The 23370-nt window shown below is 36.5% G+C and overlaps 1 long non-coding RNA gene across 1 annotated transcript; it reads left to right on the plus strand.

The window, feature by feature from the left end:
• Positions 1 to 782: 782 nt before the first annotated feature.
• On the plus strand, positions 783 to 14040 carry LOC112986734 (uncharacterized). Its single transcript, XR_003260108.2, has 5 exons — positions 783 to 914; positions 4680 to 4815; positions 9074 to 9233; positions 10570 to 10639; positions 12914 to 14040. It is a non-coding gene; the product is annotated as an uncharacterized LOC112986734 (long non-coding RNA).
• The last annotated feature ends 9330 nt before the right edge of the window (positions 14041 to 23370 follow it).

Here is a 23370-nt window from a genome sequence, read left to right on the forward strand (position 1 = left end):
TGCTTGTCACAACCAGCTCACTCCTCCCCGGTGCCGCGGGGTCTGCACCAGAGCCTCCCGGCCCCAGCATGCCCATGGGACATCTGCTGGTGGCACATACCTGCGGTTTTTGCTAGGAATGGCAAAAGTCATATATCCCGGGCTGCAGACTGCTTGGTAAGTGCCTCCTGGGTTATGTTGCAGATCAAGTTTATGTAGTACCTAAAGGGAGTGCTGAGGGGTTATTTTCAATCTTCACGCAAATCTGGCAGTGTATAGAAGTCAGAAGTATTGCCAGGCATCCGTAGATTACAGAGACAAAAGAAAATTCCCATTTTATGAAGTGGAATACCTCCTGAGTACTGTAGCAGAGAAAATAAAAGATATTTCTATCAAATGAAATTAAAAAGCCCCCCGACATCACCAAGAAAACTAGAAGTTTTTGGAACCAATGTGATGGAGCTACCTCAACAAGACACAGGGTCATCCTGACATCTCTATTAAAGTAAAAAGTGAGTCAGTTTTCAGCCTTTGACTTTATATTTTTTCTTCTGGCTGTGTTTTGTTTTCCTGGCTCTCCTGATAATGCCTAATAACTGTGGCTAAGATTCAAATTAAAGGATAACCATCTACAGACTTACTATTCACAGAAGCAGAAGGAAAGTTTTCAGTAATTTTTTGGGGGCTCATAACTCAGATCCTCTCCAGGACTGAAGAAGATCATAATGTGCCTTTACCATCAATAACAAGTCATGTCTTCTTTAACTGAAGATTTTTCCTGCGAGTTTTCTCCTTGCAAAATGAAAGAAGACATACCTTACACTTTGTTAAGCGATGATAATGCCTTGTCATATGATCAAATAGTTATCAGAAGAGTTCCCACAGTGTCAGCACTGGATTAAAATGGATTTCTAACAGATTCTTCAATTTAACAGGTCAGATTAATTTAGTAGAATGAGTGTTTCATGGTTTCCAGTATCGTTGCAGGAACTTTCTGCTTTCATTAATTACTGCAAAGACTCATTCTTAAATTGACTCTTTTGCATTAGCAAAAGTTTTCATTAGCATTAATTTTCATAGCAAGTGATTTTAAAAGTTACATTTCTGAGAACTAAAATTGTAAATTCCCTTGCCTGTTTGATACTGATGTTCTTGGGGGGCATTGATCCAGGAGGGAACTTGAAAAAAAGTTACCACTGACTGACTTAATCTAACTGTGCAACATAGAAGACATACTGAATTTTAAACACCATATTATCTTTTAATCTGAAAAATAAAATTATTTAATAGACTTACGTCATTCTAGAAGTGATTCTAGAGAACACTGTTCAGTTCCTGGATGTCTGTTTATTTGTTGCTTATCCATTTATGAATCATTGCTTTTCTCTAAAGCATCAATGCAACTTACGCCTTCCTATTTAAATCATTTTTCTAGAACTGTAGAATATGTTTTCATTGATTTTAGCACAAATACTGTTTTAATTCTCTTATGAGCTAAGAATTTACTATTCCTAAAAAAATAAGAGGAAAAGCACTGTGTCAGATCAAAAGTTCATGTATTTGGTGTTTTGTCTTTGACTGTTGTTACTCATGGCTAGCTAGGGAAGAATATGAGAACAAGACAAGGGCAATACAAGGGCAATAAAGCCACAAATTATTCTCCTATCCCCTAGAAGGCTGCAGCTCAAGGGACTTCTGTGAAACACTTGAAAGCAGTGTTTTTGTGTTTAATGACCCTCAGTTGGGTTTTTCCTCTCATGACTTTGCGGGGTTGGTTTTCAGCCCATTTTGGCTCTTCGCACCCACAACATTCTGAGCAAAAACTTCTACAGCCTAATTGCTCATTGCATGAAGAACTAGCTTCTTGTATTGAACATGATCTCTGCTAGTTTCTTTTGATGAATGCTAGTCATATCCCCCAAAGCTATGCAAAACATTCATATAAATTAAGACTTTAGAAGCTGTATTGGCCTCTAATATTTTAGCGAAGGTGGGTTACTGCTGCCTTCTCAGCTAGAAAAACATAGAAGAGTGTCTTTTTTACTTAAAAGAGGAAAAACTTGTAGACAGTAAATGAAAGGAAGAATGACGAGCCTCTCGATTTTCGAGTTCTCAGATACTTTTGCCAGAAGTAGTAACTATGTGTATACATATAAAATATAAATAAAAGTTATCACCATTTGTTTGTAACTATGTCTTTACACAAAAACCTATTTCATAATATTACACAGGGTCTCACTAGTTTGTCCTGTGTGCCTCTGAGTCTACATGGAGGCTCATGAACTTTTGATTTCATAAAAGCTATATGCTAAACCACACCTTTAAAAATAATGCCACAAAAATTAGGGGGAAAATGGTGACAAAATCCCCACAGGAAACTTGCAATGTGTGTACTTTGCTATAAAGATATACTCTTTTTTTAAATGAAATATTCAAGATGAAATGTCAAAATAAATGCCTGTAAAAATCAGACTACTGCAGGTAGTTATAGAAAGGCACATTGAATATGTCCCAATGTTTTATTTCCCAAATAGAATCAAGGCTTTCATAGCAGTTGCTCCTTGTGCAGTGATTTTGATAATCACTGGCAAAGCAAATGTAATTTCCGTCTTGTTTTGAACCTACTCCTTGTCCACCACACCATCCACATTTGCCCAGTGCCGCTCCTGTTGGGAACGGTCTTTAGTCATCTGTCCATTAATAACAACCAGACATAAGTTTTCTGATTGTAAGATTTTTCTCATACAAAGGCTCTGAGAATTTTTTTTACAGTAGCTCTGTCCTAAACATCAGCTGCATCTTTCTCACTCAATTCCTTCTGTAAAAGACAGCAATCAAAACTTGACACATCACAAAGGTTACCTACCACAGGATTTTTGCCAAAATTTTGTCTGGTCAACCAGGAAGAGTTTTTAACATTTTCTTTAAAAATATCCCATCTTGTAGGTTCTATTGCTTTTGAACTAATTCTAGTATAATCCTTTTTTAAAAACTACATTCAATGTAATTTTGATCTAAATACAGACATTTCAAATTTGGGGGACAAAGTTCATATTTGTCCTTGGACCCAAAAGGTCCCTGAGAGATCCAAAGATCTTTTGGCTGTCAAAACAGCCACTGGCCACTTTCCTTTTGCAGCCCCCATTTCCATGGCGGTGATTCCCTGTGACATCTTCAGGACAGAGTACTCACCATCTTGTAACACTGTGCATTAGAAATCTGACAACTTTATTCAGCTACACATCAAAAACGGACACAGATTACCACAAATATGTTCACTACTTCCAGCTCCATCAGCTTCCTATTTTTCGGTTTTGTCTGTATAGACTCTATTAAAAGTTGGTATTACAGAAAAAAACTTGAAATCTTTCCCAAAATAGTTAAAAAGGGAATGTTGGAAAGCAAATGTTACCTGTATATTAATGCATAGATGGATATAGGTAGAAGATTATTTTCACTTTACTTCCTAATCTACTTCAGTATCATTTTAATAAAATTCCCTTCTCATCTTCCTTTCTTTTTTTTTGCTTTCAGTTTCAGCAGTATGAAAATACGTTAATACTGATAAACAATTAATTCTCACTTTTCATTCAATCTTCTCAAACAAAATGCTTTCAAACAAACATGGATACATCATGTTGGTCCTTAATGAAGGAAAAGAAAAAGATTGCATGTTTTGTTGCATGTTTTTACATTTCTCACTACAGTTTCAAATTTTGGTGAAATAGATTGCAGTCAATTGGATAGAGTTAAACAGATGTTTAAATTTACACCTATGCCTAAAGTGTTTGAGGTTTATCTGTTTAAAGTTATACATATGCCTAAGTGATTTCATGGATCATAGTTTAACGACAGATTCTCTCACTCTCAACAGTCAGTAATAACATAACGACTAGATCAACAGGCAGTGCTAACAGCCACTGCCCCACTTTCTTTTTTCATCTTATCCTTTTTTTTGAAATGACCTGCTGTACAGTGTCTCCATTTCATTATGTCCAAGAGTGCAGATGTAATTACATATGCATACAAATAATTACAAATCCCTACTAGCCCTCTGCTTCATTAGTCAGAAATCTAAGGGGGAAATGCCACCACTAATATGGCTTGAAACTCATGTGGTGTGATTTTTGTCAAGCTTTAATCTTATTATTCAAGTGATTATTAATTAGCATTATATGTAGCCAGAACTGTTGCACAAATAAATAAAATGCATCTGTGTCTGACCCTCTGAAAGGCATCTACTCTCCTAAATTATGTTCTCTGTTTCATATATTATTTTTATTTCTGTAGTTAAAGCACTCAGGATAATTTATCTTACACTTCCATAATGCTGCCAATCGTCAAAAAATGAACACTTTCCACATGAGGCACTTGTAGCAATGTTTCCTTTGAATATTGCTTATTATTTGCATAATAACTGTCCCTCCAGGCTGTTACTATAACCAATATCACAGGCTGTACATGTACATATGTAGAACCCTTTATCCCAAACAGCTTACAGCATGAACAGATAAAACAGTCAAATGTAGGGAAAAGCTATCACTATTAACCTTTTTGTAACAAATTTGACTGCAGTTGCAAGAGTGCAAACTGAATTAACGAAGGAGTTGAATTTCAATCCTATTCAAGACTTCAGCATTATCCAGATGTTTAATCATAATCTTTTTTTGTTTTTTTTTTTTTTAATATGGCATCCTAAGAAATTGTTCAGCTTCTCCAGACTTACTGTCATCTTGAAACAACGTTGGTCTCTAGGGCAGCTCATGGCCCAGATGGAGTTAGGTAGCGGCTAAACAAAGAAAAAGAAAGATCTTCCTGGAAACTGCAAGGAAAGAGGTACATACTACTAATCACATTTTTCTTTGTACGCTTTTTTCTACTATGCAAATCCAGATGGTTTGACAAATGTTGCCATGTTACCATAACCACTGCTGACTTTGCCTTCACCTTCATTTTTACTCTGTCACCATTCAAATTGTTGCACGCTCACCTTATTTGCAAAAGCAGAGGAATGTGCCATCAAGTTTCTTTCTGAATGCACGTTGGCCTCCCTTTTTAAAGCTGATAATGACAACCTGTGTTTTGAGTCGCCAGATCACAGAACAAATAATGGCAAATAACTGAAGAAATTCTGAGAAAAACTTTCTCATGCACGCACTCATATATATGGGCAGTCAAACATATTTTTATAGCATTTTTCTTATGTTTTTGTAATGCTGATTCTGAGCTAAAAAACAAGACAACATAATTGCAGGATTGTGTTGCAAAACCATGTTTTGATAAGGGGTTGTGATTAGCATAGTCAGGGTCAGTTTTCTACAGTGGCTTACTGCATTTTACCACACTGTTGCCTGCATGTCATCATCCTGCCCGTGAGTTAAATAGAGAAGGTGGCTAACAGAGATCCAGGTGTGCCTAGGTGAATCATGTGGAAATCCATATGCTTTTAGTAATCTTAAAAGGTGTTTCTATTAACAATTATTATATTCACTATTAACATTTAGGGTGACACAAACAGTTAAACAGTCAGTAAAAGATTAGTTAGTAAACAGTAAACAGTTAAACACTTTGTTAAAGACTGTTTTAAAAGATGATGCAAATGACTGGGAAATAAATAACTGATTTTTTTTTTTAAATACCACCCAGATCGCTTGAAATTTGATTTCAAATGTCAGCAGTAGTGTGCAGCACTGGAAACTTAGCATGTAGTGCAAACGTAGAATGTTTTTCCTTTGTATTCTGAGTACATTTTTTTTTACACTATGCGTCACAGAAAGTGAGAAAAGACAGGCTCACAAACAGGCTGAGAAAAGCAAATCCTTTACGGTATAACACTGCATGAGAATGCCATTGTAATTTTGTTCGCTAAGTAGAAAATGGCTATATAAAGGGAAATCCAAATGACAGCAATATGTTTTTCTTTCCTCGGTGGCACCAGAAAGAAACAAATAAATAGGGTAAAGCTGTGCCACCAGTGAGGGGCACCAGTGACAGGATGGCCTTTTGGGCCCGCTCTTCCCATGCTGCTGCTGCTGCAGAAGCCCCTGGTCGCAGGAAAAGCGAGCAGACGGGATCCCGCTGCCCCGGGCTTTCGTAGAGGCGTGAGGAGATGAGCAAATTGGCTGTGCATATTGCTAGCTCTGCCTGCTGGTAGAAAGCGAAGCTGCACACAAACCCTGCGGAGAGCAGAAGCCGTCAGCATCGCCACTTCATAAAATTGATGATCTTCTAAAACTTTCTCACTAAGCTAATTTGTTTCAGTGAAACGAGGGTATCGTGGGCAAATGACTACCTGCTATTTGTTCTTGCTCTGTTTAAATAATGGCTTCGAAGTTAAAGCATTGCTAAATTGTGTTACTAACTATGGATTTTTAATGTGACTTGGATAATAGTATAAATCTAAAATTATATGAGCAACCATCTTTACATGCAAGTCATTATTAGGGGCTTTAAGCATACCACATTTTCAATTAGGACCAAAATTTATTATGCTTATGTGACTGTTCCACAAATGTCTCTGTGGATTTAAGCTGGAATAAGGCGTAGTCAGACACTTTAACTGTGCTTAGGATCTGACTCACAGCATTCCTATAGGACAGCTATCCCTGACTGATGTTATTAATTAGGAATCTTGATTTTTTGGAGTGGTTCCAGTTTGTAAGTCATTCTCCTAAGGCGCATTAATGAGGTCCCAATTATCCTGCTGTGGGGCATGTGTAAGTAGGGGAGGCACATGCAGTCTCCAGCTCCAAGTCTGCAGGATGTGGGCTCGTCCCTGTGAATTGCTTAATGGACTCTTTGACCTTGACTAAATCTTCTCTTTTACACTGCAAAGGGGCGGACAGGGAGGTTCAGGTTCAGATTTTGGATGTTTAAGTTCATTCTTTTACAAATTCCCTCTGGCAAACATATCTTGCAGATAGATAAAAGTTTCTATCATGTCAGCAGTACACGCAATTGTTAGGATAACAAAAACGAAACAATAAAAGATACAGATTAATACTTCAGTGAATGAAACAATTTGTGCAAAGATTCATGCACACTATTTCTTTTCTTCAATGACACTTCTGCATTTGCAAAGTCCTCATAAATATCCCTTATTTGCCTCATTCCTTAGGTTGATTTAAACTTCTGCATGTTTCATTAAAGAAATGAAGAGGCAAGAAAGAGTAGGAAGCATATACATTTTGAGATTTGTTTACACTTAGATCATCCTCCAAACTTACCTAAATTATAACCAAAGTTAAGATATCTATATTGTCAGTATGTCTTTAATGGGTCAATCATTTCTCCATTTTTATCTTAAATTCAATGAAAAACTGTTAACTTTCCCATATCTGGTATTTAATCCACTTAGCTGTGAAACACAAGATAGTAAGTAATGATCCACAGAAGTGGTCACTGTTCTGAATCAGTCTCTCTAAAGTTTTGCGTGGTTATTCAAGTTTTGAGCTTTCTCACATTAACACAATATCCCTTGTTTTTCCTGACCCTGAAATGTTGTATTTGGTTTGTTAGAGAAAATTACCTTCAGTAAGTGATCACATTTTAAGGACTTCAAGATGGAAATCTAAAAACACAGTAGGCCAAACAAACTGTATTATATTACCTGCTATACTATAAAATTAAAACAGTACTTTTACTAATGCCTTTTCTTATTTTTTCCTAAACTAAAGATGCTCAGATTTTAGATAGTTCATCCTATGTCCCTTCCCAACTATCTTTCTTTACTCTTTGATAATCTGTTGATAGGCTCTAGACTCAGATATAGGTGTTTTTGCTTTCTCTCTTGACTTGCCAATGATACACTCCTTAGGCCTTGCAGTACCTGGAGCTTTGAAAGAGGAGAACATTGTTCTGATGCTGCAGAAAATTTATTTCATATAGTAGTTTTTAATTTGACCCATAGCTTTTCTGAAATATATGCGAGTCTGAGTCATCAAAACATAAATTATTTAGATTTTGTCAGATACTGGAGTAATATGCCATTATTACAAAATTGTCTAATGAATCAATAAATCATTGCACGGCATTTAAATACCCCAGGTAGACATTTAAGTAATAACTAAGAAACCTGGAGGTTGGGGTAACAAACCTGGGTTCGTCCAACAGCTCTGATGTATGCTAAAGCGTTCAGTGAAAATGCTGATAACACTGATCCCAAAGTACTGGTATTTTGTACTGGTATATTGTGATAAGCATAGAGCATAGCAAGAGGTTTCATAATCCAGAGTGGTCTTTTTGGCTGATGCTTCAATTATCATCATTTTGATAGAAAGCCATAGAGGAGATGCCTTTCTTAAAGGCATCCAATATTCAAAGCACTTTTATACTTCTTAAAATCCACATCTTGCACTATTCTGATGATGAGGATAATGAATAGTCTCAAACCATGTCAAAACATGACACTTTTAGTCCCACATAGGAAGATGAGGGGCAAAAAAAATCAATTTTAATTTTCTAAACAATGGAACCAAACTCATAAAAGAACATTAAGCAGGAGTGATTTCTTTATAGCTGTATAGTCTTCAGCAGTGTGCATTTGCAAAAAAATAAAAAGGTGAGGAAGTTTTCCCTACACGTTTATTAAAAAAACAGAAGATTTGAGTCAGAAATGTGGGAAATCCTGCCACCTGTTGCTTTCTTTCCCGCTCTCCTATCCTGGCAGCTATATCTAATACTTTATAAGTTTTGTCAGCAAAAGCAGGAGAGGTCGAAACTGTTAGGTGGTAGAAAAGGTAATCTTGAAAGTAGCAGAGCTAAGCAGTGCTGACCAAAAGAGTCATGGACTATAGGAAGAAAAAGAGAGAGGAGGAGGCAGCGGCGGGTGCTGGGTCAGTGACACCCTTTACATTTTATGTTTTTTAATCCAGTCATCTTAGTCGTTGGCTAGTTACGTTTCTTTTCAAAATACTGCAAACATATGTGAGAATTTTAAGAAATTGTTTTCTCTGGAACAAGTTAAATTATTATTTTTTTCCTAACAGAACTGGTACAGTATTTTATTGAATTTGTTTAGATTTATACTGCATATTCATACCTAATGGTACTTCAGATCCACATGTAGATACCTTTTACATCTCTCACCTGTAAGACCTCCTAAACCAGGCTAGCAGAGCGATCCTTCTCTGGGACATCACCGGAGAGATTATCCAATTTCACGAACAGACGTGATCAGCGCCAGAAGAAATATCTCCATGGAGTCCTAATACATGTGTGGTTGACCTAGAAGGAGAGAGTCATTTTTCCTGCTGGTAAGAAAAATTTTGATGATGTAATTAAAAATTAGGAAAAATACGTTCTGGAATATGGGTCTGTTTTTTTTTTTTTCCCTCCAACATCACTCCAACATCGTGATAAGAAAATGCCCCTTCCGTTGCCTTCGCCAGTCAACGGAGATTCATTAAGTACATTAGTTTGACTAGTGTTTCAGTGTTCAAAAGATTACCTGCTCTTCTGGATACTGTGACTCAGCTAAATGAGCCACTTGAGCTGTTGACGCCATCTGCTTTGGGTGTCGTACATTGAGTGAAGCTGAAGCTGCCTCCTAATTTGATTACTAGGTACATTCAGTTAGTGGTTTGACCAGTGATGATGTAGTTCAATATGATTATTCATCTATACTGATATACTGATTCAGTTTAACTTGTAAATTGATTTTACAACCACATTGCCTAATTCCTAGTAGATTAGCATAATTTGTAGCCATCCAGCCCTACCAATAGCATTGTCATATTTTTGTTTATTCACGGTAACACAACTCATAGTAACTGGGCTCCACTGCATTTTTAAGCTAACAATGTAAGCAGAAGGAGCTTGAAAAAGCTGATAAATGAGATGATTTACTTGAGATCCTACACAGCTCCTCTAAAATTAGGTCTTAGTTTCTCAACCATGAAATGTTCTGGCCTGAATGCAGTACCTTGCAGAAGTGAGCCCTGAAATCTTAACCTCCCTTTATCATTCCATAGTCAGTAAAACAGACTCTGCTCCCTCATGTTCTGCTGCAGACTTAAAATGAAAATGTCTCAGGACTTGTAAGAGTCCTGAAGGTAGTACTTACATAATCAAATTGCAATTTTTCTTTTGTCTTAAGTAGCAACAAAGAAATCTACAAACAGTTCAGTATACAAATGTCCATTATTCAAAATAAAAGGCAAAGGTGACAACTGATTAATTCTAGGTTTCTGTTTAGAAAAAAATTACAATAGTATATATGCATTACTAAAAATTTAATAATCACTTTGTGTATTTGTTTACTGTTCACTCACTTGACAACAAAACCAATTTTCCCAATGGAATTTACCTCTTAATATTTACAGGACATATCCACCAAAAATTATGGATTACCAGACCAGAATTTATTTACACTTTGGTTGAACACAGCATTTGTTTATGCATCTGCATGCATCTTGTTCTGTTTATACTATTTTATTTAAAAGGGCTAGTGCTCTATAGATGCATCCCTTGGTATTTGTATGGCAAAGCGCAGCTTCTATTTGCACCTGAATAAATGTGAGACAGTGAGCTGATTATTTCTGACAGTCACTAAAGTGAGAAGCAAACATACTGACAGAATTTCCTGTGCAGTGCTGAAAGCAAGTGAAGAGGAGCAAAACGAAACCTGCCTGACTCAGTGATACAAAGATCTCCAGTCAAGGTACTTTTACCAGACAACAGGCAAAAAGTACTCAAATTATAAAGTTAGCATCAAATAGGCACGTGGTCAAGTATATCAAACAAATCAAACGCTAGTGTTCAAACAAAAATTATCTTGGGAACCAGTGCTTTTAAAGTATACACGGAATTGCTTCTGGAAGTGACAGTTAAAAGTCACATTTACGTACTACAGGATATCTGTTACTACACCTAATGTTATTCTATGTTAATTATCGTTTTCCTAAGTGATAAAAATGAAATATTTCCTTCTGCTTCTGCATGCATATTGGTCTATTTACAGTACCTTATTTAAAAGGATTTCACTCTAAAAATGAAAAGTTTACCCTTTCATCAAAGTTGCATGTTTTATGCTTATGAAAAATGTTTCTTCTCACTGTGATATTACCAGTCTGGCCATATTGAAACACTGGGAAAATGTATCTAAAAAGCAGAATCTTTGCTCGGACTTATAGAAACCAAACAGCAAACAAAAAAAGTAAAACCCATGCTGTGTTTGTTTCCAGCTCTGATAGCTTATAATGCATTTTAACCACAGGAATCTTCCCATCATGTATTAATTATGGTCTACAGATAAAATCATTATCATTATGTAATGAAAAATGTGAGTAAATTACTTTTAATATCATGTGCAGCAGAAATTCAACAAAAGCCATGCATTTTTTATATCAGCATTTCTCTTTATCAGATTTGCTCCTACCTGCTGTGGACATTATTTGGCATTTCTTTTCCTTCATCACAAACAAACAAGGATTTGCAGATAGGTCTCTCAAACAGAGTCATGCATCACTCTTGCGTAAATTAGCGAATACCACACCAGCTCTCCACTGCCTCCGCTGCCATTTTGCTCATAAGAGCCTTGGAATTTCTCTTTGTGCTCAAATGCCCTCCTTGAGCAAATAAAACCACTTGGCAAGCAGGGCTCACTTAAGCATTTCTGGAGGTTTTCCTAAATAAAACTCCCTTTCTTCAGGCTGTCTGCAAAAAGGTAGTTGAGTGCACCTGTGTAAGATTTCGAAAAGCCCTTGCTTAGAAATTTATATTGATTTTATAGCTTTAAGAATCACTGAAGAGTTCATGACTGGAAAGGGCTCAATATATTTAGGAAAGGACTGCAAATTTAGCTTTGATGTTGCTGAATGGCTCCCAGCAGATGCAATAATAAAGTAGATTCCAGAGCAAATATTGATCAAATATCGCCATGAAGTGACATCTTCTGTGAAATACACTTTAATACACTTTGTGATTAGCATCACAAAAGGGACTGCGTAGAGCTGGCAGCACAAAAGAGACTGTACACAGGCTAATTCCAATAGTAAGGACATTTTAAAAAGTGAGGCAACTGTGGCGCTTCTCTTGATCTACAAACTCTTGGAAAAACCACCTGAATAGTAAAAATTTACCAGGAGTGTAGACTGAGCCATAAACGTATGCCATATTTTACAAAAGTAGGTGGGGATGGACAGCAAAAGAAGAAAATGGGAAGGATTTGCAAGGAAGGGGACTAGATGGTTCGGGGCATCCTGCGTTCCCATGCTCCTCTAACCTCGCGAGACAGGAAGCATTTGCTGCAGCAAACGGTTGGGATAGTCACGTCTCAAATGACTGATGGTATATTACCTTACATATTAGCTGAGGATGCAGCTGATCATGAAACATTAGCTGAAGTTATATGCCTCTATAAGCACATGATCTACTGAATTACATAGTTTGCGTTCTTTAACCTGACCAAGGGAAGAAACTCTATTCCAAAGCTTGATATAGTCATTTCTACACATGTATGGGTACATTTATAGAATGTGCTTAGGCCTGTATTAGAAACAGGAATTCCTCCACAAAGAGGAAAAATCAAGGCTCTGCATGACCTAAATAGTAAAATTTAGAATAAACATGACTGAACTAAAAAATTCTTGGCAAAGAATATTTATTAGTATTTTACTGCTAAAGAAATCCTACACACCTATCTAGTTCCCTCTACTACACTTACAAAAGGTTAAACAAGGTATTAACTAATAAAATAATTAATTTTCTGAAAATAGCTTAACATGTTACTGCATTAATACAAATGTGGGGCCAGACTCTCTGCCAAAACGGAATTCATTTTCCATCCGTCACGGGTTATTTGAAAGATTTCAAAGTGGCAGAAAAATTGCTAAGTTGTTTTTTGGCTCTGTAGGATTTCGGGGGGGGATTTGACATTACCTTGTTTTGGGCCAGGATGCCCTTTAAATGATTTTAAAGATCTTCTGTCATGCAGAAAGCCCGCGGCGACATGACACAGCATAATCCAGTACCTCTCCCATCATCACTGCCTCCGCGTTCAGGCGCTCCGGAACAGAAGGTACTGGGAAAAGCCTGGCAGCAATAAATATACAGCAGAAAGTCTGACTCGAAAACAGGGAAAACAAACCAACCGGTTGAAGAACTCCTCCTCCTCATAACTTTTCAGAATAAAAATGAAGATGAAACACTTGCCTTGCTGTACTGAAGGCACCTTGATAAAACATTGTTTTAAGAGATTCCAACCACACGACTATAGTCATTATAACGCAGATTGATTCAGAAAGGATTTAATTAATTTAATGCATCTGGCATTAATTATTATTCTGCATTTATAATGTAGGATTTTTATTAGCTTAATGGTTTTATACATTTATCAGATAGTCACTGAAGAAAATTTCAGTACTCATAGAGCAGCTGAATAAATCATCATTTTTTTTTCTTTTTTTTACAGTTTTATTACAATCACTTGCTATTTTGGCTCTTACCAGTCATGACAAATTTCTGCTGCTTTCTTGAGAAAAAACTCTATCCAATATCCACTAAAGTCAATAAACAGTGCATCAATTGCATTGCACTGTACATTGTCTTTAGAATATCTTTATAATATAGTGATTCCTCCAGTGCTCAGATGTTAGTGTCAAGGATCATTTTCTTCCATTTTATTTGATTTTTTAAATAAATAAGTCATTTTAACACTTAGTTTTAGAATAACAATGTATGTCTTTGACAAACATTTTTTCTTAAATTATCAGCATTCTAAATCACACTCTTATCTCTTCTTCAGTACTGGTTATAGACGGGGAAATCTAAAAAATTCTGTCTTGTGAGGGATACCAACATTTTTAGATTTAGTTTAGTTTCAAATCAGAATAAAAATATCCAAAGTAAACTTCCTCTGTAAAGGGAATGTACACATTTCAATGTTTTGAATTAACAAAATCCAAGTGAACTTTAAAGCAAAATATTAATTTAATATCTGGTTTATTTCAGTAATAGTAGTCATACTATAAAAGTTGAAATATACTTTGATCTAGTCCTATTGAAAAAGAAACATCATGAAAGGTGCTGCTTACAGCTGATAGAAATACCTCATCTTATTCTCTAAGTAAAAAAGTGTTTCAGTTCTATGTTGAAATTAAACAGTTTGTGACTCAGCTGTTTGACAACACATCAGCCTCAGACTATTTCATTTAATTTTAAAAACCAGTATATTATGTTTTGAGATGACATGATGTGACATTATGCTATGAGATATTTGACTTACATTAGAATCAGCCTGCAAACAAATCTATTATGAATGCAAACTAAAATTTTTGAAATAATATTTCACTTCTTTGTAAATGAGACATTATGAAATGCAGAAGTCTGTGTGGTGAGACAACTGGTTTTCATGGGTAACTTCGGTTACTAAGGATAAAAAGCTGTTGATTAGTAAAAGCTACATTTTTTAACTACAAATGAATAGAGAATGCTACCTTGGTATGGTCAAGTTAGAAGCTGCACGAGAGGAACGTTGTATTCCCAAAAGAAGAGACAAACCTGTTGGATATGCTAGGGCTTGTTTCTGGACCAGGCTGCGTCCCTCTGATGAGGGCACCAGATCTTCTGTGTGACAAGAGCAGCTGGAGGAGAACAAGGGAGATCAGCCCACCCTGGCCTTTGCGTTGGATGGGGAGTGAGCGCCGCCAAACCTTCTCGTGGAGAGAGGGACTCGCTCAAAATGTGTCCTGGTATCCATCGAACTTACTCTGCAGGAGAAAAGACTTGGGTTAAAAGGCTTTTCCTCCCCACACAAAAATGTCTGATATTCTCCAAGCGTCCTTACGACAGCCTTGTGGAAACCAAATAGAAACCAAGGCACATGCAAGCTCTTGACGCTATGAGAGGAGGCACCGATGAGTTCTCCTCGTTAAATTTTTTTTGCATTTACTGCCTACAGGAAAGGAACCTGTTCTTCTACGGATTAGCCTTGCAAGCTCATCACTAGCTTAGCTTTACTGTTGTGGCACAAATAACTTGAAAGTTTCCAGAGTTAAGAACTCCATTGCATTTTGCATCTATTATACGCTCTCTTTTGAATAAAACTTTTATTAAATTTACCATCCAAATATTGCTTAAAATGTGCTTTTGTAAAACAGCAAATGTTTCAAGTTATTTTTCCTCTTAAGCATGGTTTTGGTTCTATTAAGTTTATTCAGAGAATTAAATGGTTCTTTTAGAAAGGTTTCTATTTAGACACACTTTAAAGCATTAGTAACTTTTAGACACAAGTTTTAGAGTTATTTTTAATGTAAAAATGGATTTATTTTACAGGCAGATGAACTCCACAGTAATCTCATCCTTTGCAGTTTACAACTGCTATAGCCAAAATTAATTAGTTAGAAATATTAAAGTTAGGATTAACTCTTGGTCTTGATTCACAAATCATTTGCCTGCCAGAACCACCAGTTTGCCAATGAGTCTGATTTTTAAAAGTTAGCATTACACCAATGATAATTACTTCCAAAAATCTACGTGCCTTGGAAGGTAAAAGGAAAATTATTATAAAACTTGTATCTCCCAAGGTTATTTGCTTCCCAAGGTCCTGATGAGAAGGAGATGGAGAATTAGCACTGTCCTGGCAGTGAGAGGAGACTTTGTTTCCCAGGGTCCTGGCGACCAAGCAGGCCTTATTTCAAAGCCTTGACATCCTCCCATTCGGAGCGTGAAGCACAAGAATGCAAACTGCTTGTGACTGACACCAGATGGGGGGAAGCTGGGAGCATCCCCCCACAATCAATTAGTTTCATGGTTAAATGTTCAGGGAAAAAACTCCCCACTATAATGCAAATATGGCATCAAATTACTAGAATTTTCTTCTAAAATGGTAGAATGCGAGAAGTCAGGTAGAAATGATAAAATCTGGAGCAAAATTTCATTTAGATAGGTTTTTCAAAAAAGTATTTCCCAAGCATATAACACACAAAATTTGAGAAGAGCACAAAAGCTTCTGGGATCAAGTTCCATCTTGGAATTAAGCTGCTTGACAAAATCAAGGTCTCATAATTATGGCTAATGGAATGCAAAGAAAATAGCACTTTTCAGAAAGAAACATAGGTGGAGCAGGAAAATTTGTGTACTGCAGAGATGAACTGACTGCATGGTAAGCTTACTAAGTGAAATAAATGTAAGAACTAGTAAAAGAACATATTTAACTATCAATGCATAGTACGCAAATATCACATTAAAAGTTGAAGATATGCTTTTCAGCTCTAAGATGTAAGTTAGAAGCACAAGTATCCAGGAAAACCGCAAAGGTATCGGAGCTGAGAGAAGAAAAAGTTGCTGAAGTAATTAAAGCACTCTTAGGGAAAGATTTCTTTGAGAACTAAATCCTGAAAACATCATATTAGCCTAACAAGGATTTTCAAAATCCATACCACATTTGTGACAGCATGAATAAAACCTGGAGGAAAATAGTTTACAGAACATATTGATCTAAAGAGACACAGTAGCACCTAGAAGACCAAAGATTACTTTCCATATATACCGTATTCATCTCTCTGATATATGCAGTTACAAATCCCTACATACTACTTTTTATTCTGTTTTGGATATATAAAACTGTTAAACGTCACACAATATTTTAAAAGTAGCATTTAATTTCTTGGTGCTGCAGATAAAGGAATCTATACAATTAATTTCTATTCTGCCCTTCGTGTAGGGCAATGTTACATAGCTTTGCTATGTAAACTAAAGCTTGAAAGTCCTTATTGAGAGCCCAAAATAACCTGAAATGTATTGGAAAAACACAACTGATTTATATGTCTAAGCATGGATTTAAATTTTGGATTTACCTCCCTTTTCCTCTGTCTTAATAATTACTACAGTGTTAAAGATATATATGTACACAAATAAAAGGCTAAATGTTAAATCATGAACTGTACTCAAATAATGTAAAGAGATTGGAAATTTCCAACATGAAAATGTTTATAGTGATAGTCATTACACGTATGCCTTCTGAGAAGCAATAGAGGAATTTAATGGTTCCTGTAATTATTTCCTTAGGAATGACACACAAATGATCCTACAGGAATTCTGTGTGTGATGCTTTGTTTATTTTCCAAAAAAGTAGTATTATATGACCTAAAAGCATACCTGGCAACAATGTACTAGAAAAACATTGCAAGGATTCGGAAAGTCTGGACATTTTAATGTACATGAGGGGAACAGCCATACATCCTATGCACCGTGAATGCAACATGTCTGAAACACTCAAAGTCTGCACAGCGCTGCCCATACCCATGTGCAGGGAGAGTGGGGATAAATAAACCCCACTGCCCTGTGGCACTGTTGTGCTGGGCGGTGAACCTCCGGCCTGAAAAAGGGCTTGTTGACTTTGGATCAAACATATTTATTCTTAAAGCAAAACAAAGCAAAGCAAAACAACAGCCTCCCTCCCCTCGATGCTTTCCCTTAGAAATTAAACAAGGACTAAAGTAACCCTTACTGTGATGTCTGTGTGTACACTTTCGTTTCTCTCTCACAACCAGAAGAAGGCATTTTTTAATTAAACTTGTATATCTACTCAGAATTAAGTGGATAGTATGGGAAATGCAGATGCATGAAAACTGGAAGGCAACAGAAATGACCCATAAATTCTGAACATCATTAAAAGTGGCTGGGGAAGTGGGGGGGATAAGGGAATGCATTTTATTTTTCAAGTTTGCCTTTCAGGAAACCTTACAGACAACAAAGAAACACTTTAAAGAAAATACTGAATTCTGAGAAGATCTGTGATAGACCCTGGTTTGGGGGGGTTAGTAGAGTTATTTTAAAACCGAGCCCTTTGTATTAGATTGCAATTAGATAAGGCTTAATTAAGACTTCTCACTTTTGCTTGCCCCGACTGATCTTACTACAATTACTATGGAAAGTGAAAGTTTGCACGAAGATGCAAAGTTAATATTCTGTATCTTTAGAACCAAAATAATTTTAGGAAAAAGAAGTGTATTAGACATGTGTAACCTCTCCCAGTCTTACAGTCTCTTCAGAGAGGCAGAAGAGAGCCACAGGCGGAGGGCACCGACACATGAGTCAGCAAACACGCGTTTCATAAATCAGATGATCTAGTTTACATTTTCATGGACATACATACGTTAAAATTTAAGAAACATTATTACGTTCATTAAATACCAATTTTTTCATATTTATTTCCTCGTTTCCAAAATCAAGATGCCTAACAAATATTTTATCAAAATCCCTTAGAGTTACAATAGCTTTATAAATACCCTATTAAAACCCTTCTGTCAAAACAGCCAACCTCACAGATGTCTCAGTAGAATATCCTCCCTCTCAGGTCTAAACAAATTTCAGTTCAACAGCTTAATGCATGTTGGTAACATTTGCCTTTTACACATTAGCAAAAAAAAAAAAAAAAAAAAAAAACCACTAAAAGAAAATGATTCGTACTTTTGTTATGCTGATCAACAAATTCTTAGAACTAAGTATTTTTCTGCATAGGGTATGATAGGTCTTTAGAAGCTTCACAAGGTCAACAGAATGGAAGAAAACTATAAATTAACACCAAAACATGATTTAATACCAAACCTGAGTTATGCAAAATAGCAGCAGCACTGCAGAACTGTTTGGCAAATATCATGAGTAGGAGGAGTCAGGTGCTGTCCCTATATTCTCATTAGTTCTGGTAACCTGACCTGGACTGTATTTTTTAAAAGCTAATATTATGAAATCAGAATCTGAGCTTGGTAGTTATTCCAAACTGAATCTGCTGTACGTACTTCAGCTGAAGCACACTTGAGAAATATTTTAAAAATACATAAAATTTTAAAAACATCATTAAAAGCTCTAAAAATCTGATTTTCCACAACAGCAAACAAATGTTAACGTTTCCATGATCCTGCCAAGAAAAATGTGACCTCATTCATTTTATTTTGAAAAAAAAAAATGACCTCTTGGCTCGTTTTAACTAAGAAGTTATACAGCCCTTGACCAAACATTGAGGGGCTGGATTGCGAACATAATATTTAAACTTATTCCATTGCCCTTTTCATGTTTGTGGAGATTACAGCTCTCCACAACTTTAGAAACCACGTGGAGATGAAGGGCCAGAGGCACTATTTATTTTTCAGGAAAGTGCAGTGCTTTCCGCAGGGAGATGGGTTCGGTGAGGGCTGCATTGATAAGAGAGAGCAGGATGCATACCTTCTCAGCCACATCTTGGAAAAAGGGACCTCCTGATTCAAACACAGAGGCCTTTTTATATCAAATTTGATTTTATTTCCACCAAGGGCCTTGCATCTCCGTTTCTAGCAGCAGCAACTCTGAAAGCCATGGTTGTGGCTCCCCTTGTGCGCTCTCGCACCTACGTGTCCTCTTCTCTCTCCTTTCCCACGTGCCCGTGTCTGGCCAGACACGGGCAGTAATGCAGAACCTCACCTGACACCAGGGAAAATGTTGTCACGGACTTCAATAGGATTAGGGCCCTTAATCCTTAAATCATTCCAGTGTGGCTGGTTTTATTGTAACTATGCTATGCAAAAGTCTCTAGCTGCTTCTTCTGGATATTTATTCCCAGCACGTCCCTACGCATTTCTTCTATTGTAATGTTAGCCCACATACACTAACATAGCACTAATTTCTTTCTACAGTTTTATTATTGCGCAATATTTCAGCTAAAAAGATTTGGCTTGTATCCTCTGGCGAGGAGAATTGCTGATTTTATGAAATATTATCCATCAACTCAGATAAATTTGTTCATTTTGCAAAGTTCATTTTGCAAAAGACTTAAAACAGAGGCATTTATGGTCTGTCCTAAATCATTTTTCAGCAAGTTAATACATGGCTTACTATTTCTGAGCAGTCTCATGGAAACTATTATTAACTGTGTTTTTGTTTGCTTTTTGTATTTGTTGATGCTCAGATCCCAAAGTTGGTAAAAATCCCAGGAAACCAGTCACTCATTCATTCCTGCAAATACATATGCATGAATTATAATTGTACATTACCCCATAAAGCCAGGAATTGCCAACAATAAAAATGATATTCACTGTTAAAAGAAAAGGAAGAATTCAATTATGCTAAAGAGAAAGAGGCCCTGTTTGTGCACCCCACCCTCCCTAGGCATCTCTAGGCATGGTATTTAAATGTGACCGCATCTACCAGCATTTATGTCCTAACACACAGAACTTTTTTTTAAGATGCTAGACCTCAAAGGTACTTGAAACTGCCTCAGCTATTCAATTTGGGCATTTCCTGGTGAAAAGAGACTCTGCTGGCTCTCCCATCCCTCCCTTTGCCCTATGGGGTAGGGAATGGAAACTGGGAAGACAGCGAGCGAGAGGGCTCCAGCCCTTCTCCCACTGCCCATGCAGGGACAAGAGAAAGTCTGTATTCTCTTTCATTTGTTCCGCTCTAAATAATATGAAATGAATTTTCTGGCAGCTTCAATAAAAACATGACTAGCCCTCATATTCCTACACATAATCAGTGCAATTTTTTTTTCTTCACATCTAATTTCTATATGTAATCAATTAACACAGTCAATGCCACCTGCAATATTTGGAATTTTTTGAACCTAGAAATATTACCCAAGCAGCCTCTCACGCAAAATGAAGGTAAGCTCTCCATCCTCTGGAGGAATCCTTGAGGGCAGAAGATTATGCCTATATTCATCCAGATTTGGGATTAGGGCCTAAACCTATGTAACAGAATAAAAAATTGACACAATGTCTTTACGCAAATATGGTAAGAACTTCTCTGTATAATAATGACCAAAGATTGCTCTTTCATGTGCAGCCCACGTTATATCTAGACTTATACTGACTAATAAATTTTGGTCTGATAGGCACTTACTGTTATTCTTCAAATTCAACAATAAGGCTAAGAGGGCTAGCAGGATTGAGCAATGACTGCTGTCATCTAGCCGGGGTGCTGAATCAAATTTTAAAATGAAAAAGAATTACTATGTGAATTACCACTTTAAAGGAAGCACTTTACTTCTAGGTTTTCTTACACTAATCTTTTAGTCATCACCCATACTATAAACAGTATCTTTAGCACTTGCAAATGCAAAATCTGACAGATCTTAACATATCTTGCCAAGAGGTATCCTTAGAAATTTTTTAAATTTTGAATAAAACAGCACATATCAATTATCTCCAGAAAGGTAGTAGGAAAAAAGACAAACAGGGTTTTGTCTGTTTTTTCCTGCTGAGATTTCCAAACTCCCGATAGCTTCTGGATAACTATTCAAGGCACTCTTAAGAACATTAACTTTTCAGTTGATCTTACACGTTTCTTTAAAATGATATTCTAAAACTACAATAGATTACTTCTTTGTGAACCAAATCACAAAATTTACCTGGTGGGATTTTTTTGTGGCCTTCTTAAAATCTGAACTGCTACATGTGACAAAGACAGGAAAAAGAAATGCAGATTTGAAAGCCGTAAATGCAATAAAAACCAAACACTTCTGAAACATGCTTAATACATCCACTACAAGGTCACAAGAACAAGATATGAACAACTACATGGAAGTAACTAAGTAATCTCTTAAGGAACTCACCTCCAGATTGTCAAAAGCCCTCTTAAAACTGATGCATATCACCTCTCAGCATCCTTTTCGCCCATCTATCTTCGGTTAATGTTTCATGGTGCCCTACAACCTTCATTAAGCTACCAGATCTCCATATGACTTGCTGTGGATGTTTGGTGCACAAGTATAAATCATAACGGATATGTGGGCAGAATTGTGCTGTGCCATCCAGACAAAGACGAGAGGGATAAATAAGGTATCCCATCCTTTAATTTCATAGCATATAGATAAAGAAGGCAAGCATATAATATAGCTATTTTCAGTCCCCTATGGGTAAATGTGGCATGAAAATGAAATGAACAGAAAATGTATTTATTTTTACTGATGTCTTACTACATAATTTATTAGGCTGATGCTGCTCATTATGTTTCACACTCCATCATTTCCCTCTGTGAAGTCTCTTACAATATCAAGTGAAGAAAATTTATATTTAAATTAATAAATTCAGAGTGAAACATATTAATATTCAAATCAAATATGGTGCTATTGTGGGGCTTCAGTGGGAAAAAAATGCTTTTATGCAGAACACAAAGCAGAAGTGATAGGCGGTTCTGTTGTCTCATTCATTAGTCATTCTGGACAGTTCAGACAAGCTGTTACATACAATAATAGCGAGTATTTTACTTTGTAAAGATTAATTTAAACTATACTATAAACTGAGTTGCAGCAAACTATTTATTTCTTTTTTTATTGGCTCTGACAAAACGGATATTTGCATTCTTGATAAAGGAACAGGAAGTATTCATGCAGCAATAGCCAGGAATCTGACATAAGGCATGATAAGTAACATATTCTGGCTCTGTGGTAGAATGACCTACCAGGTCAAAACGTGCACTTGTCTAATAAATTTGTAATACATTTCAGAAATTTATAAAACAGACAGGAAAGAGGATGACTCTTATGATCATCTTTGGAAATCTTTAATTGCTTGTTTGCAGCTCCTAACTCTCTCTCTCCTCTGTATAACCCACTTTCTGAATTTAAACTCACCACCTCTTTGCCCATTCAGAGATGTCTTTCAATTTCCTTCATCGATAGTATCAGTGCATAGAGTCAAGGATGGGTATTATATCAATCCTACGCATTATTTTGGAAGCCCTGAGCTGCCACGTCCAATTTGTCATGCTTGCATAGTGGAGAGTAACATGACAAAAAACTGAGTTTAACAAATATCAATATGCTTACTCTTGTACCTTTTACAACAAAAGTATTTTCAGCAAATATTCATCCGTTAACATTCTTCTATCTGCAGCAATTTTTCTATATTGCCTAGTTTAAGAAAGACATAAATATATTTATTCAACAAACTTATGTTTTAATCCAAAACAATCATTTGAAGAGGAAGAAATCGTGACTGAGAAAGTAAAGTATGAAAAGCACATTCACTTCAGAGATGCATGAAAAGTAGATTCATAGGGCAAAAAAAAAAAAAAAAAAAGAGAAGTGTGAGGATCAACACTCAAAATTCATGTCCATCTTGATTACTCTGGTATCATTAAAACGTTAGTGCTATTAATAACTTCCTACTCATAAGGTAGCACCCAAATCACTTGGGCCTAAGTGAGTGAAACATGGTTTTAACCAGCTGACATATGAGAATCTAATAGGAATGGCTGTATTTAATGCCTTTCCCTTCACTTCTCTTCCATCCCCATCGCCACCCTGCCCCTGCTGGATCCCATCCAAGCTGGACCTCATGCCAAAACGGTCTGCCTGATAGCTCTGGTCTGAAACACCTTCCTGACTCACCAGACAAGCCAGAGGAGCTTTGTTTCAAGTTTCAGTTTTTGAAGAAGCAAACACACCTGTGCAAACAGTTCTTCGCACCAGTGGAT

Source organism: Dromaius novaehollandiae, chromosome 4, assembly GCF_036370855.1.
Source record: "Dromaius novaehollandiae isolate bDroNov1 chromosome 4, bDroNov1.hap1, whole genome shotgun sequence".
NCBI lineage: Eukaryota > Metazoa > Chordata > Aves > Casuariiformes > Dromaiidae > Dromaius > Dromaius novaehollandiae.